Below are 17261 nucleotides of genomic sequence, written 5' to 3' on the forward strand. Positions count from 1 at the left end.
AAGCACATCAGTGTCCCCACGGGAATGGGTAAAAAGTAACATACAAAGTGGTGGTTGGTGTTCACACCAAACATTGGAGGCCAGAATCCAGTGGCCTTACACCTCCAGAGAATGTGTCCTTAAGGAAGACTGAGCACTGAACTTTGTCCCACAGGAAGGAATCTCATTTCTTATTTTGTTATCATTTTGGTAAGGCTGAATAGACAAAACCCTTGTTGTAAAGATGTCATTCTGCTGGTTGATGATTCACCCTTGTTGGATGGTATGTTTGAGAAGCATTCTGGTTTCCTGTCTGAACATGAAACTGGAGACCTTGCAGCTGGGCAACTCTGACCTGATCTTCTTTCCACTGCTCCCCAGCCTGTGGAGAGCTCCTCTCCTGGCTGCACTCTCTTTTTCTCTTTGGGGAGGTTGGGAGGCCATGGCTCTTGTACAGGTTTTGGCAGTGCAACTGACGGCTTACCTTCAGAACCGGTGTGGAGGACTCTTGGAAAACTTGTCTCTGGGAATGTGAGGTCTTTTCCCTTTGGAAAACAGTCAGACAGATGGTGTGCCTGAGGGGCTCTTCAGAGCCTATGAAGTGGCCTCTTAGCGATTCTGTGTGGAAGTCTGTAGCCCTGACAAGGGGTTCATGTGTGGCAGATTTCAAGCAGCTCAACTCTTCTGGAATGTACTTTGGGATCATAAACTATATTAAAAGGAAGTTTTTGTTGTTGTCTCCTCTGTTATTTGCCTCTTTTAGTGGGGATGAGGAAATTAAAAACTTGCCATCTGAAGTGAGTGCTTCACCAAAAGGTGACACAGAAAAGACATAGAGCAAATAAGGCACTACATGTGCAGATCTCCAGGTTAAAAGCCAGGCTCTCCCACCACAGCCTCCTCACTTCTTCCCAGACCTCCTCCCCACTGCCTTCTGATCTCCACATGTACACAGCCCTTATCATATGGAATTTCTCTAAATTAGGAACCTTGGTTCTCCGTTATCTTGTGAAGTTGATTGTGGCCACCATACCAGGAGCCTCCACACTTGGTTATTTAAAGATGGGATTATTAGTTTGGCTTTTTATCTCCTACTTGAACTTTGTTGTGACTGAAATAAAGCTTTGGCAGCCTTTGACCCTGCCCTGACTGATGATGGATGACGCATGTTCTGTGTGTACCTGAGTTGGAAACTTAGAGGTTTTGACCTTTCTGGGGAGGGTCAAGCCCCGCAGATGACATACTTGAGGACTAAAGCTGCAACAAATGTAGACTGTGGGGACTGAATTCATGAACTTTTTTTTGAAAAACAGGAAGGTAAGCAGACTCTTCCATTTAGAGAATACAGAGGAGCTACAGAGTTTTTTTTTTAAACCATATTAATATCTGCATTTCTTTGTCTTATTACCCAAACCTCAAAGCTGTACTTAAGCATTATGTGTCAGAAAGGTAAAAATAACATTTGAGATGTTCTAGAACAAGGCAGAAAAAAAACACAAGGAGACATTCGTTCTTTGTCTTCAGTTTTGAGGTTCTTGCTGTGTCAGTTTGTCTTGTTTAGCAAAATGAAGAGGTAATGATACCAGTAAGTGATTTATTTTCTTTCTTGTCATCCACCGTCTTTATAAATTGATTATTTGTCAGAGAAATGTCTCCCCAGTTCCCTATTAAATTGTAAAGCATATATGATCTAGTGAGAGAAGCCAACTACAGAGTTTAAGATAGTGAAGAATCCCTTAACTAATTCTTTGGTGGAAGAAGGTGGTAATGGGAGAAAAGGTCCCTTTGAAAGTGATTAAATGAAATATCAGGGAGTAATTCCACAGTCACCCTGGTGTTAATTCAGACTCCAACTCTCATCTAGGTCTGCTTTGGCTCCCACAGTGTTTACCTTCATTCGTTGGCTGCCACTGTGATGCTACCCTACCCCACTCTGATGTCCTGGACACTCTCTTTTTTCTGTGGCCTCTGCCACCATGCTTGTCCCCAGTCACTCTCCTAAAATTCCAGTCCTGGCTGTTTCTCTCTCCTATAATTCAGGCTCTTGGGCCATAGTTTTTTGGCTCTGTCCTGACTGCAGCATCAAACATAATGTGGTTTAGTTGGTACCCAACCTCGTTGAATTAATATTCAGATGGGTTAGTGAGTGGAGGCCAAAGCAAAACCAGACAACCAACAGGAGCCAAATACATACTGGAAAACCAAAATAGTGGGTGCCAAAGGATGGAAGGGGTTCCGCAGTGAATGACAGTCCTCGACCCCCAGGAGGCAGTGCTTGCTGGTTAGGATTTTCTTGGTGCAGGGAAATATGGACACAGCATCAAAGCACTTAGTAAAAGTGGGGACACTTAAACACTGTGTAGAGGGCTTAGTGGAGCTGAGCCTGGGAATGGAGATTGGTTCAGAGCAGGTGTCCTGGAATGGCTTGTTTGGTAGAGATCAGATGACTGTCTATTGCAGGGAATGAGCTGTTGGGTCTGACTGGCTTCCACCATTAATCATTGCCCGACTTTAAGCAAGCCCCTGGGTGGGTCTCTTTCTTCATCTGCAATGTGACAAGATAACTCCTGTTGTAAAGAGATTGTAAAGGAAAGGGGGTTAGGCTGGGAAATCAGTAAGGATGCCTTTTGATCAGCTGCTTCCTGACTGAGTGTTGCCTGCAGTAGGCAATGGGTGGATGCATAGATGGATGGATGCATGTCTTGCTGGATGCACGGATGTTGGATTCATGGATTGATGGATGGATGCATGGCTTGCTGGATGTATGCTGGATTGATGCATTGAAGGATGGATGCATAGATGGATGCATACATGGTTGGATGAATGGATGGTTGAATACATGGATGGATAGATGGATGCATACATGGATGGATGCATGGGTGGGTGCATGCATGGATGCTAATATGGTATATGGATGTGAAAGCCATTCAGACACAAAATAAAAACTGAGGGTATAGGAATGAGCAGGTCAATGTTGTTCCTTGTCCAGAACTCTCAAAAGAGTTTGGGCTGGAGAAGCTTACAACCTTAACACTTTTAAATACACTGTTTTAATGTTATTTGTTGAGAATTTCATACATTGATACAGTATATTTCAGTATATCCACTTCACCCCCTGTATTTGTTCTAATAATCCCTTGAATACCGCAAAGCCTACTCATGAGTGAGGGGCCACCACTGCAGCATGGTCCACTCACTAGGGACCATACCCCTAAAGTAAACCCTCCCCTAGCACTTCTCAACTGACAGAATCTTCTCAGCTGCAGGCAGGGGCTTCAGTGGTCTACCACATCCGTGCTGGAATGTTGAGTGGTTTGCTCTTCTGCTGGACACCAACTGCACTGAGTGTGTGAGTTCAACGACCATATCATGAGAACATGTCATTGTTTTGATCCAACTCCTTCCTACCTTTGGCTCTTAAACTCTTTCCACCTCTTTTCTTTCCAATATTCCCTGAGCCTTGAGGGAACTTGATACGGTGGGAGCGTCTGTTGCTGAGCTTTCCACAGAGAGTTCATTCTCAATACTGGAACTAGTTATGAATGTGTGTATTAACTACCATCCACTGTATGAAGATGCTCCCCCAATGACAACCGTGAGCTGTGTTAATCTATGTGCTTGTAACTGGTATAATTTGATACTATATATCCATTTATGAAAATAGTAGTTATGGTTCACTCCCAGGGCTTATGAGCCTCTCTGCCATGGTTTCCTGACCAGATTTACAATGCCAGACAAAAGGTTCTTACTTTTTCCTGCACTATCTGCCAGGCATAGAAACCGGAACCAGCAGTGATTATATGTTTGTGCAGAACTACTGGGGCTTGCTGTGAAAAACATTGTTCTTGGGGCTACATAAAAATATCCAGTCATAACTAACTGCCTCAATGGATGGATTTCAGGTTAATGATTCCTGGAGAGGAGGCATCATGGTTCAGTCTTTCAAACAGGTATTGTTAAAGATTAAATTATGAGTACTATAATGGGGGGTGGAGGTAGATGAGGCTTTTAGTCGTCTCAGGTTTCTCCTGGCACCAACAGCAGAAATCCTGCTGACTGGTTTACCCACAGTGTTGCCAGAGACAAATCCATTTCTTAGTCTCCCCAGTGGGTTATTCTGCTAGTGCTGCAATAGGCTATTCTGCAGGTGTCTGTCCAGTTGGTGCTCCTAAGTGACTATTGACTTCAGGTGGGCTCTTTTGTCTTTGTATTTTTCAATACTAGCTTAGCACACCATAGTTACTTTGTGGCTTCCCATAGTTGCTTCTCAGTCAAACTAGATCGTGGGCAGATAGAGTGACAGCAAAAATTTGCCGATCACTTTATCTGCAGAGCATTGTGATAAAACCCTTGCAGATATTATCTTAATTAAAACTCTCTCAACTTATAGGTCGTAAGTATAACTATCTTCCCAGTTTTACCAATAGTCTTACCGAAATTATGAAAGGTGCTTATGTCAGAGTTAAATGGCCAAGCCATAGTCAATACAGCTCTGAAGTATGGATACAGGGGTGATCTCTTATGCAGAGTAGATAGGGTGTTTCTTACTTGGATTTCATGTTACCTGGTTGTTTGTATTTTGGTTCATTTTATCAGTCACTCCGTTACGTAGAAGCTTTGCTTCTGTTTGACATAGCATGGAAAGTTTGACTTTGATCGCTAAAGTCTTTTGATTTCAATATGAATTCTGAAGGAGGATGAATGGACTGGTTACAATCCACTCTCTCCTCTGTTCTTAGACTAAGCAACCTGGGGATTTCAGGGGCGTGGGCTTTTCACATCAGCAGCAGGCTGGCCCTGGACAGTGTCTGGCCAGCCACTGTCAGAGGTGACCATTCCACAGCCTGCTCCTCAGCGCTGGAGCACTCCTTCAACCATGCTGCAACCCTGGAGATCTGTCCTGAGGACAGTTGTAATTATCACAATGAGAATGGAGAGGATGTAGAATACCCACCAATTGAACCAGGGGAGGCCCTGGATGGCCACAGCAGAATCGATGTATTGATGTGTCTTTTTTTTTTTCTTTTTTCTTCTTTTTCTTTTTTCTTTTTTTCTGAGCTGGGGACCTGAGGTGTCTTTCAAATCAAAGGCTAATTTGAGCTTTGTGGAGGTTGGCACCACGTCTCCAGATTCTGATCACGCTTCTCCTTTGCCACACCCATCACCTGGTAACTGGCCATCCTACCGGGAAACAGAATCGGCTTCTTTGGTCCGTCAAATCAAACAGGGGCCACCTGTGGGAGAGGTAGAGGTCCTGGATTTCAAGGACCCCGCATTGCTTTTGGATCCAATGGGCACCAGAACCCCAGCTCCTCTACAGGCAGATGAAGCTTTCCTAATTCTAGGCAGGAAAGACCTTGGGAACAGAAACACCCAGTCCTATCCAGAGGCACGGCCAGTGTTTTCACAGCCATATGTTCCCGTCACTCCTTTGGAAGGAGAAATCCTTCCTAATTACCCCGAGTCTGGTACATGCCACCCCTGAGTGGAGGGAGGTATGTGGTAGGACTGGATGATCACGTGAGTTCTAAAGCTCAAGGCAAGTGCATTGAAAAAACTGGGTATTTGAGGTTTTGTTTAAAGAAAATATAGCAGAGTTGACAAACTAGACATGGTCATTCACCTGGGCCCATCCCTGTACCGGGCAGGCTGAGACAGAAAGATTTTCTCGGTTCAAGAGTAGCCTGGGCCATATAGAGAATTCTAGGCCAGCCTGGATTATACAGCCAGCTCTCCTCCCAAGTTTAATGAAAAATTTCCGTTTGCAAGTTCAGAGAAGGTGAGCCATGTCGAGGCTTCATAGGCATTGCAGGATGGAGGGTACAGCCATTTAGCTTTGACTGTGGTAGTTAGCTGTGCATGCTTAGGCAAACATGCTGAAGAGCCTTAGGGAGAGAACATGGTATAGACACCTGTGTCTGCTATTAGTTCTGGTTATTGTCCCCACAGCTGTGGCCTTCACCTCCCCTGAACCACCTTAACCTGGTTCTGTGACTCACTAGCACTAATGGTAGCAGGAAGAAGGCAGGGGAATGCCCAGAGGGAACAACTTTTCATCCAACCTGATGGACTGGGAAACTGGTCCTAGATTCATCCTACCCCACACCTATCTCCCGCTCTCCCTGCTCAATGATCTCTGCCAGGAGGACGAGTCAGAGGTCACACCTCTCTCCACAGCATTTCAACTTCACAGTTTTTCTATCCGCGTATTGACAAAAACATTAACCTAGCAAAGAGGACCTTCTGGTTCTGCTGGGACATTTTCTGCAGGTTCAGGAGTTGTTTAGAGAACTAGTTCAGGAGGGAAGAAAACACTTTGTGTTTAACAGCGTATAGAGTAATAGTTGGGTAGGACTGCTGTTGTCAAGTTTGAATCGAGGCCAAGCTAAGGCAACTTATTTCACCCTCAAGTCTCTGATTTTCATTTATAAACATATTGCCAGGATTTGTTGTTAGTATATGTTATGTTTTGAGTGCCTGCATTAGTCAGTTCCTTAGAAGACAATTACGGCCATCATTACTAATCTTTAGAGGATTTAAAACATAGCAAACTGGAGGATGGAGGGGAGAGTGAACAGCTGGGCTGGAAAACAGAAACTGAAAACAGAAAGTCTCATTAAAAAGCTTTTGCCTCTTGGCTCCTTTTCTGCTTGATGAAGTTTGATGAGCATTTATTTTTGTTAAAGCCAAAGGCATGGATTTCTTTTAAACGTTCTAGAACTTTCAAATTCTTCTAACAATCTCCTAAAATATTCAGTGTGAGTTCTTTCTATCTAAAGAGATTTAAAAGCACGAATCAAAAGTTTCCTCAAAGGGATTTTGTGTTAGATGTGTTTCTGAGTGGCCTTTTGTTGGGGGTTGTATTTTCCTGGCCCAGGAAGAGCCCACAGTTATTGGAAAGTGGGTGTATGTACAGTTGTCTGAAACCTGAGAAGTGGGCTATGGCCCAGAACAAAACTGTAAACTGATCTAAAACCATCAGAGAGTTTTCTTTTGCAATCATGGTTCTTGAAGTGTGAACTTTGTAGATGACAATGTGTCACAGTGTCAAAGATTGTGCGTGGCTGTTTAAGAGCTCAGAAAGGCCTGAAATGGAACCAGTCACTGGGAACTGAGAGTAACAGCATGTCCTTTAATTTGAACATATTCTACTGGTGCATGAACACGGCCTCCATCGGCGGTCTCAACACCGGGAATGCCAGCTGTATCTTTTTCTGTTCCTCTTTAGCGAGGAAGGAATCTGAGTGGAATCTCTCCATATAAGATGGAGAGGCACTGGGAGTTATAGGCTGGGAAACCGCATGGTTTCCGCCTTCCACTTCCTTTTGTTTACCCAAGCTGTTAGATCGTTGTTCATCTCGGTACCGTCTTTCTTTTTCACAGCGAGCTGTCTCATCTTCTAAATCCTCTCTCTCAGAGGAGCTAAGCTCGTCTGTCCCTGAGCTATCAAGCTCTGAAGTCTTTGAATCCTTTACCGGATAAAGACTTCCGCTTTTCAAGATCTCTTTCTCCTTCCTCTGTTTTATCTCACCCGGGGCGTTTTTTCCCCAATCTCTCTCTTCCTCGGATCTAAAGTCCTTGGGATTGTCTCTTTTCTTAGGTGCACCGTTTCCCTTTAAACTCTTTAATTCGTTATCTAACACTGTTTCTGATGCACTCTCTCGCCCTTCCCCCAACACTCTCTGCTTTGTTGTTACAGCTGGGCAGTTCTCAAGTGACCTCTGACTCCATTTGGTGGTAACTGGAAACTCAAAGGTCAATAGAAACAACCCGAGGGCTGCCAGAGCAACCACAGCGGCACCTGCCGCGTCTGGCAGGGGAGTGAGCCGTAATAGGTCAAGGCTAAACATGATCTCTCAAACTTTTACCTGCGTTCTATAGCTTCTGGATTTCTTCCGTAAAACGGAGGCTTCCCCTAGTGCCGGCACTGCAATGATGTGTCCTTTTTGTTCTGGGTTCTCGGCACCAAATGTCCCACTCGCAACCTCCCACCGGCAAGAAGCACGTGGACATGCAGATATCCTTGCTATATGTAAAACTTTGTTTCTAATCTTATGGAGAAGCCCCGCACGCTGGCCAGGCGCGCTCATAAAACCTTCGCGCGTGCATCTACACCTGATTGGTTGCTTACTCATGACCTCATCAGGCACGCCCCGGAATGGGCAAAGACCTGGCACGAAGGCACTCTTGCACATGCGCACACAGTTAATCTCCCGATAGGGAGTCAGCTGGCACGGCGAAGGCTAGCGCCATCTTGTCTAACTTGGCCTTCCACGTGGGGCGCAGTGGAAACCAGCGCCATCTAGTGGTGACGAATGTTATTGCGGCCCTTTACACATGCATGCATACATGCATACATGCATGCATACAAGCACACACAATTGATAGATAAAAGAACAATGCTTTAACCATCACACATGCAACCCTTACATATATTCACACATACCCCATAGTTTATGATAGAAGAAATAATGCTACAGTCCATCACTCATAAACCTCAACAGAGACACATAGTTGGTGGATGCTCCAATCCCCACAATTTATTCTTCATTTCATCCAATATATATCCCAGCAAAATCTTTCATGCAGTATTAAATTACAATGTGTTTCTGTTTTAGTTTTATTGTAGTGAATGGTTAGTGAATGATATGTTTTTCAATACCTTATAAGAAATAACATTACAAGTACAGGTAAAGAACAAAAATTAGTACCAAAAACCCATGAACATTCATAACAAAGAAACTTATCATAGATTAACAAAACGTAAGCAAGAAAGATAGTTTTCTCAGCCAGTTTCTCTTACTGGCAGGCAGCAATTAGCAATTACAAAGAAATGAGTAATTATTTTCTTATTTTTCTTAAAAGTAATCTTTTAAGAATCTTAAAAGAATCACACTAAAGTTTTATGTATAAATCAGTCATATCTTCCTTAAGTCCTCAGAATGCATATTGACATATCAGAAATTCGTAGTAAGTCTTAACAGGATGCTGAGGGGAAAATGGGTGTAAGAAATCAATTATCACCAGTCCAGCCTGAGTGAGAGTCATGTTAGCTACTAGTGCCATTTTACTTACTTCCTGATCATAAAGATCCTAGCTTAACCCATACGAGTGTGCCTTTCTGAACTTCAAATTATTTCCTAAGATTTTCTGCATCATAGCCAATAGTAGAAAACATGTAAGCCTAGCTTCACTAACAACTTTTATTCCCAATATTTTGTAAGGGTGGAGGTCGTTGCTGACAATCTAAGTATCTAAGTTCTTCACTGGTCCAAAGGCTTTTCCTCCTATTGATGCTGGACAGTGCCATCCTCTGCCACATATATGACTAGAGTCATGGGTCATGACTCTTATGTACTCATTTGTTGGGGGTTTAGTGCCTGGGAGGTCTAGTGGGGTTCGATTGGTTTATATTGTTTTTCTACCTATGGTGTTGCAAACCTTTCCAGCTCTTTCAGTCTTTTCTCTATCCTCTCCATTGGGGTCCCTTGTTCAGTCCAATGGTTAACTTCAACCATCCTAATCTGTATAGTAGGACTCTGGTAGAGCTTCTCAGGAGACACCCTTTATCTGGCTCCTGTCAGCAAGAAGTTCTTGGCATCAACAATAGTGACTGGTTTGGTTGCTGTTTATGGAATAGATCCCGACATGGGCCAGTCTCTGGAAGACTTTTTCTTCAGTCTATGCTCCATTCTTTGTCCCTGTATTTCCTCCCATGAGTATTTTGTTCTCCCTTCTAAGAAGAAATGATATATCCACATTTTGGTCTTCCTCCTTCTTGGGCTTTTTGTCTGAATGCTCTCTGAGTCCAGGGAAACCAAGGATGGGGATTGGAGCTAACTTCAGAGAGTTCTCTATTCTAGGTTTAGAGTGGCCCTTGCACCTTACCACCACCCTAGACCCTTAGCTCATCCCCTGACTCACATGATAATGACTGTGAAACCAAGTGGACAGGTGCTTGAGAACAGCTATCTCAATTCCTGAAAGATCACCCTGTGGCAACTCTCCTTGGGTTCTGATAACAGGGTCCAGGGACTTTGGCCTCAGCCCAAAAGTAAAGGGAAACTAAAAAAGAACAAGCAGGGAACATTCCTACCTCAGGAAGGGTAGGAAGGAGAGCCTGATGCACACGCAGAGGCCTCCAAGGACCTTTCCTACCCAGTCTTCGTGGCCTTCCCATTTTCAGCTTGTCAGCGGGGTTGCCAATGTCCAAGTGACCTAGCCAGGTACCTCTTTTTTTCTTAAATTTCTTTTTTTTTTTTTTTTACTTTTCATTTCAAGTGCTATCCTCTTTCCTGGTTTCCCCTCCATACACCCCGTATCCCATCTCCCCTCCCCCTACTCTTTGAGGGTGTCCCCCAACCATCCACTCACCACTTTCTCCCTCCCTGCCCTGATATTCCCCTGCACTGCAGGGGCCCATCCTTGGCAGGACCTAGGGCTTCTCCTCCCACTGGTGCTCAAAAAGGATATCCTCTCCTACATATGCAGCTGAAGCCATGGGTCTATCCATGTATACTTTTTGGAGGTGGTTTAGTACCTGGGAGATCTGTTTGGTTGGTATTGTTGTTCTTATGGGGTTGCAAACCCATTGAGCTCCTTGAGTCCTTTCTCTAAATCCTCCAATGGGGACCGCATTCTCTGTTCAAGTTGCCAGCCTCTGTTATTTGTCAAGCTGTGGAAGAGCCTTTCAGGAGACTGCTACATCAGGCTCTTATCAGCTTGCCCTTCTTGGCATCAGCAATATTGTCTGGCATTGGTAGCTCTATATGGGCTGAATCCCCAGGTGGGGCAGTCTCTGGATGGTCTTTCCTTCAGTCTTTGCTCTCAATTTTGCCTCTGTATTTCCTCCTGTGAGTATTTCTGTTCCTCCTTCTAAGGACTGAAGCCTCCACACTTTAGTTGTTCTTCTTCTCGAGCTTCATGTGTTCGGTGGATTCAATTTTGGGTAATCCAAGCTTTTGTACTAAACTCTTAAGGGCTCTCTCTCTCCTCAGATTTACACTCAGTCTGTGTCATCTCTGGGTTGTCCCACTTCAATTGTAGCTGCTCTTCTGCACATAGTGGAAACTAGTGTTTATTCCTTGTGAAGATGAATTTTTTGCTTTTTGTGTGTGTGTTTTTGTGGTCTGTCCTGTGCACGACCTCCCGCCGGCAAGAAGCACGCGGACATTTAGAAATCCTTACTATGACCACTTTATTAATCTTAGAAGAGGAAAAAGCCATGCCGCCCCAACTTGCCATGCTTATAAAACCCTAGTGCGGCGCACCCACACCTGATTGGTTGTTACCCATGATCTCTTAAGGCACGTCACAGAGTGGGCAAAGACCTGGCATGAAGGCACTCTTGTACATGTGCACCGTTAACTTCCTGAAAGGGGGCCGGCTGGCGCGGCGAAGGCTGAGGCCATCTTGCAATGGCGGAGTCTATCCTGGCCTTCCACTTGAGGTGCAATGGAAGCCAGCGCCATCTAGTGGTGGCGAATGTTATTGCGGCCCTCTACATCTCACCCTTATAATTTATATAATTTATAGCAGTCACGATCACCCTGTCGCGTGCAATGAGGAAACCTCAGCGATGTGCAAGGTCTGATCAAAGGATCACTGAGTCTCATTCTATCCCAGTGCAAAGTACCCACAGATCCATGGGGTGCAGGAGCAGGGAAATCAGATACAGAGTAAATCCTGAGCAAGATAACCAAATACTAGGGGAGGCCCCTAGTACAATGGCCACAAGTGCTTGAGTGAATAACAGCCTTGTCACGTTACTATTGAGATCTGAGTTTGCAAACCAACCAAGTATGAACACTGATCCACAGCATAGGGCTGCACCAGACAGAGCCACTCCCGATAAGTAGTGGACACCTAATTTGGTCCTCCTCAGGTGTTACCACCAAGGACCGTTGTCAAGTTGCTATTATAATAAAATTTAGAATTCCCAATTGTTAGTAACTACTCCAGAAAGCTCACCCACTGTACTTGTCTAACAATAGATTGGGGAAGGATAACTCCAGACACTGAAGATACAATGTCTGCAGCAATAATGGCTGCTACAATAGCAGCGAAAGTGTCAAGGTCTTTTCCAGGACAGTTCAGGATCAGTCATTCTTCTGTGGAACAACCAGCAGGCAATGGAACCATTTCTGAGATCTGTATAACCACAGCATAGGGCTGGACCAGACAGAGCCACTCCCGATAAGTAGTGGGCACCTAATTTGGTCCTCCTCAGGTGTTACCACCAAGGACCGTAGTCAAGCTGCTCTTATAATAAAATTTAGAATTCCCAATTGTTAGTAACTACTCCAGAAAGCTCACCCACTGTACTTGTCTAACAATAGATTGGGGGAGGATAACTCCAGACACTGAGGACACAATGTCTGCAGCAGTAATGGCTGCTACAATAGCAGCGAAAGTGTCAAGTTCTTTTCCAGGACAGTTCAGAATCAGTCATTCTTCTCTGGAACAACCAGCAGGCAATGGAACCATTTCTGAGATCTGTATAACCAGGACAGTGTTCTCCAGTCACTGTAGCTTTACACAGGTAGCTTTCTGTGAAGCTACAGTCTGTAAAATGGCAACACCAGTAACCAGTTAAGGCAGCAAGAGTCACCAGGGAAATGAAGGGACAAGTGTAACAGCTGGAGTCAGCAAGCAGCAGTGTACAGAGTGTCAGAGAGCAGGTCATAGTGGGATGGGAACACGCAGCGGTAACACTGACTGTATGTAGCAATGGCAAAATCTCTTTGATGACAAAAGGTGAAGGGGGATCTTCCATCTTCATTTCAGGGCAGAGGAATGACTCTAGGGACCTGAACCAGGAGAGCTGAATAACCAGGATCAGCAAGTCTCAGCAACCACTGAGGCAGCTGGCACACTCTTGTAGCATCCTGTAGAAAAAACACAAACATTCCCTCTTCCCCATATAAAATATCTGGACAGGAACATGTCAATAAGTGGATCTCTCTATTTTACCTAGGCAGAAGTATGCCTAGTTGTAGGGTGCCATAAACTTTGGCATCCAAAATTTTAAAATTGAAATAAAAGGAGCATTATTTAGCATACAGGGATAACTTCCCCTTTTTATTTATTAAGATATAGTAAAGATATTATTTATTAAGGTAAGTCCTCGAGCATTAAGTTGAGGACACTGAGCGCTTGTATTTATAAATTGACTTGTATATCAAATTATTGTCTCCAGCATAATTGTATTGGATATATAAAGAATGAGATTTTTTACTAATTGTTCTTATGTAAGGCCTATAATCTGTCTGGTATCATTGTCCTCACTTGTTAAAGAGCCCAGGCAAACCAGTTTGAGTTCTTAAATGTCCTATAAAGGAACAGAATATAGTGTTCTTAACCACTAACCCATTTTTCTAGCACCTCACAAACTTTATTTACATAAACATAAGCATTAATTAGAAATGTCAAATCTTGTAAATATTGTCTAGATTCAGTCTTACTAGAAATCACTGAGCTGGCAGGGTGAAGCTGGGAGTTGAAAGTAAACAAATGGAGTCTTCCTCTTTTCGTGAGGGTGTGTTATCAACTCCATTACCATTTTTAAAGAGCTGGGTCTATGGTTTTATTTAGTTGTCTGAGCCAGAGCACTGAAGGGACAGTGAGTTGTCAGACATTTATACTGAAAGAACTCACTGATTTCATGTAGAAAACATGTGTCTAATAAAGCATTAAGTAATTGAAATCAATTGTAAACCACAAGCCACACATTGGCTATCAGTATATGAATAGAAAGCTTGATTTTTTAACATTTTAAAAACAGCGGCTAAAGCATGGAATTTAATAATCTGTGTTGAAGCAATAGAAACTCAAGAGAATAAATAACTGATATAATCTTTTATGTAGCCTTTTCATTAGATGAACCACCTATAAATATAGTATCACATTTCCTATGTGTTGAATGTACAAATATACAGGAAGTACAAAAGCATGTAATGAGTAAAATTATCAATTTGCCTGAAAAATTCGTATATGTAATAGGCCAAATATCAGTATTTAGTAGTAACCAATTAACTGTTGTTTGGAATAAGATATGTTTTACCAGGTTTCTTTTCAAAATACTTCCATGACTCTAGTCCACAACTCTGTACTAACACAGCTGACGCTTTATCTCCAATGTGCATAACAAAGACCTAAGTCCTCTGGTGAGGTGAGGTACTTAGCCAATTAACATATCTTTAGAAGCTTAAAATAAGCTTCAAATATTCATATGGAGTAGTGGAACAGCTACTCCCCAAATATTAAAGCTCATTTTGAGAGCAAAGGTTTGTAGTAAAAATTTCCATATACATTGAAAGATTTAAATTCTAACTTCTTACACTGAAGAAGCAACAATATTATATAATATAAGACTGTTAGCCATTCTTAATGATATCACTTAATGGGCTCTCTAAAACTATAAGCAAGCTCAGGAAATGAAAACTCACAATTGCTATGACGAAAACAAATTGTATAAAATCAATCCTCTAAATCTGTCTTGAAATGGCAGTTGGAGTAAGGAAACTGGCTGTGATGCTCTCACAAGTTCTAAAACCTCAACAATCCTTTATAAATCCTGTAACTATCTCTACCTGTTTGATTTTTCCTTAATTAAAAATAAGTTTGAGGTAGTCAATGTAACACTGGCAATCCTAAATCACAATCTTTAAGTTCTCTTTGTAACACCAGAACACAGCCACGAGGTCACCTGAGTTCTGAGTAAGTGACTAGGCAGCTGTCCTCCGGGCAGTGGAAATTAGCATTAGAATACAGATAATTTCAGGGCAAGCCACAACTTTGGAAAGCAAAACTCAACCTCCAAGAAACAATCTAGTCCCAAGGCACCCCAGGTCTATCTATTATGTTACAAAGTTTGACTGTCAATTCTTACATTTGGACGCACAATGGTGAGGTCTCCAATACCTAAACAAGGGACAATGTCCTAAATTCTTTTAGAAGCCTGGTTTCTAGGATAAGAGTTCCATAAAAATATTACCTCACTTTAGACCTGTTTCCCTAGGTTGACTCACGTCACATGTTATCTAGAATGACTCCATCCAGATTACCAGCTTTATGTCAACTTTCTGTTACCAATATTATACCCTTTTAACCATATCTAATAACTTGAAAGCCAATAGTCCATAAGCAAGGCAAGTAGAGCATATTTATTCATTTAAAACCAATGAGAAACAAAATTGAAGTGGCTACACCTATCTTTAATATTTAGACCAAACACCATTTTTACCTTTTTAGCTATGATTTTAAGAGAAGCACCTTGTCACCTGTTGAGTCAAGTAATAAGTCAGGGATTTTTCTAAGAGAAACAGCTCTCAACTCTTGTATGAAGAAGCTGTTGGTGCTTTTAAGATCAGCTCGTGTAGACGCTTAGCTTCTGGGCAGCTTCTCCAGATGACCTATGTTCCTAGGTACAGGTGCAGGGCTCTAAAGGCCTGATTGAAACTGTTTTTTATTCATTTGTTCCTTTTTGAAACGAGTTAAAACCAAGTCAAGGAGTGCACGACCAGCAGGTAAAGTTTTTACCATTTTTTCTTTTGATCATGAAACATAAAACTTTTAGACAACGAGAAACAAAAACCACAGTCATACACTGACAGACATGGGGATAAACTGGTGCACAAGAGACAAACAATAGACTAAGAGGGGAAAAAGCCAGAAGGTGTTCACGGCGACTATCCATTCTTATGGAGTTGATATGGGCGATGGATTGTCTCAATTCCTGGACTAGTCCACCAATGTGTTGAAACCCAATTCCTTTAAGATGCGGAGATATATTATCTGTGCGTCGCGACCGACATTTGCCAATGGAATGGAAGTGAAACACAGCCCTGAATATTTTTTCTCACAACCCAATTATATTAACTCTATCAGGCTGTGCACGGGCACTGAGATGTCCCTTTGTTTGATTCTCCTGAATAAATTTTCAGGCAGTCTGCCTCTATCAAATCTGATCAGTATGACTCTGTAGAGCTGTCGCGTCAGCGCCCGGATGCCGCGGCGTCCCCAGAGCCAGCGCGGGAGCTTAATTACACCTTTCATAAGCACTAAGACAAAGTTTCTCTCCCAAAATACTGTGTTCCTTTTACCTCCTCCCTTCTCACCAGGGGCATTCTTTCCCCAATCTTTCACTTCCAAATTGGAAAGGTCTGGTGCTTGAGATCGCTCAGTTGGTTGCAACTTTTCACTACTCTCTGTTTCTGACCCTCTGTCGCCTCGCCCTTCCCCCAACACTCTCCGCTTTGCTGTTATAGCAGGGCAGTTCCCATGCGACCTCTGACGCTGTTTGGCAGTAACTAGAAACTCAAAGGTCAATAGAAACAACCCGAGGGTTGCAAGAGCAACCATAGCGGCACCTGCTCCATCTGGCAGGGGACTGAGCTGGAGCAGATCAAGACTAAACATAGTCTCTCAGAGTTTTTTACCTGCATTCCACAATTTCTGGATTTCTTCCGTGAAACAGAGGCTTCCTATGGCACCGGCGATGATGTAGCTTTTTGTGTCCCAGGTACTCAGCACCAAATGTCCCTTGCGCGACTTTTCGCCAGCAAGGAGCACGCAGACATTTAGAAATCCTTATTGTGACCACTTTATTAATGTTAGAAGAGGAAAAGCCATGCCGCGCCAACATGGCACGCTTATAAAACCCTAGTGCGGCACACCCACATCTGATTGGTTGTTACCCATGATCTCTTAAGGCACGTCACAGAGTGGGCAAAGACCTGGCATGAAGGCACTCTTGTACATGCACACAGTTGACTTCCTGAAAGGGGGCCGGCTGGCACGGCGAAGGCTGGCGCCATCTTACAATGGCGGAGCCTATCCTGGCCTACCACGTGGGGCGCAGTGGAAGACAGCGCCATCTAGTGGTGGCGAATGTTATAGCGGCCCTCTACACAAAGTAAATTGATGTTACTTGGCAAATAAGCTTAATTTTCAGTGGTTCTAGACCGTAAATAGCAAACTTTTCTATATGGACAAAATATGGGTTTCCTTTCGCAGTCTGAATTGAACATTCTTTCATGAATCGTGTTTGTTCCAAGCGGAAATGCTTGTAGGAAGTTGACTTTGAAGATAAACACACAGCTAGTGTTTTGCAAAGTGAATTGCTGTTACTTGGCCAATAAGCTTAATTTTAAGTGGTTCTAGAGGGTAAAAAGCATACTTTTCTATACAGACAAAACATGCCTTGGCAGACTGAATCACACATTCTTAGGCGAATTCTGTTACATCCAAGTGGGAAAAGCTTGTAGGAATTTGACTTTGAA

General features: G+C 43.1%; 1 long non-coding RNA gene across 2 annotated transcripts; it reads right to left on the reverse strand.

The window, feature by feature from the left end:
- Positions 1 to 1489: 1489 nt before the first annotated feature.
- Positions 1490 to 8681, reverse strand: LOC134484308 (uncharacterized). 2 transcript variants are annotated; one of them, XR_010061712.1, is made up of 3 exons: positions 7848 to 8681; positions 4934 to 5160; positions 1490 to 2546 (listed from the first exon to the last, which is right to left on the reverse strand). It is a non-coding gene; the product is annotated as an uncharacterized LOC134484308 (long non-coding RNA). The 2 variants fall into 2 exon arrangements; XR_010061711.1 differs by having other exon boundaries at positions 4934 to 5213.
- Between the last annotated feature and the right edge of the window lie 8580 nt (positions 8682 to 17261).

Source organism: Rattus norvegicus, chromosome Y, assembly GCF_036323735.1.
Source record: "Rattus norvegicus strain BN/NHsdMcwi chromosome Y, GRCr8, whole genome shotgun sequence".
Lineage (NCBI taxonomy): Eukaryota > Metazoa > Chordata > Mammalia > Rodentia > Muridae > Rattus > Rattus norvegicus.